Source organism: Rhipicephalus sanguineus, chromosome 2 (genome assembly GCF_013339695.2).
Source record: "Rhipicephalus sanguineus isolate Rsan-2018 chromosome 2, BIME_Rsan_1.4, whole genome shotgun sequence".
Classification (NCBI taxonomy): domain Eukaryota; kingdom Metazoa; phylum Arthropoda; class Arachnida; order Ixodida; family Ixodidae; genus Rhipicephalus; species Rhipicephalus sanguineus.
The window spans coordinates 141,014,250-141,014,803 of NC_051177.1; the positions used below are offsets into that span (position 1 = coordinate 141,014,250).

The following is a 554-nucleotide window of genomic DNA, read 5'->3' on the forward strand; positions in this document are numbered from 1 at the left end:
AAGAAACAATACAAGAAGCAAGAGCGCATGCCTGCACGTATCATACAGGAACGAGGGTGTTTCCGCTTCACCGGCAGCTATCGTTGTTCTACGTAGCAGCGAGGAAGGTGCGTTTGCCTGTGCCGCATGCATCCACGTGCACCCGACCAGCGCCTCTATCTACCTGCCGAGAGAGGGAGATGAGAACAGGCGCACTTCCTCCTCCCCTCACGTTCCCTTCGTGTATGAACTGAAGCTGTTTTTAGACGGCAGTACCTGTTCGCCCGGCTAGCTCAGTCGGTAAAGCATGAGACTCTTAATCTCAGGGTCGTGGGTTCGAGCCCCACGTTGGGCGCGCTTTTCTTTTTTTCACCGCTTGACACGCCATTGTAAAACGAAGTCAGCAGTAAGCCTGTGGTAATGTTTGCGGTTGGCACTGTAAAAGTATACGTTGATTTCATTTTTTTGCCATCGATTTCAGTTCCACCTACTTTGGCTACGCGCTGACTTAAATTATCTTGTAAAAAAGCTCTGACGGACACGACCTAACAGGACAAAGCGCGAACTTCAATCGT

General features: G+C 50.4%; 1 non-coding gene across 1 annotated transcript; it reads left to right on the forward strand.

Annotated features, from left to right (window-relative positions):
- The first annotated feature begins 261 nt into the window (after positions 1-261).
- On the forward strand, positions 262-334 carry Trnak-cuu (transfer RNA lysine (anticodon CUU)). The gene has a single exon. It is a non-coding gene; the product is annotated as a tRNA-Lys (tRNA).
- Positions 335-554: the final 220 nt, after the last annotated feature.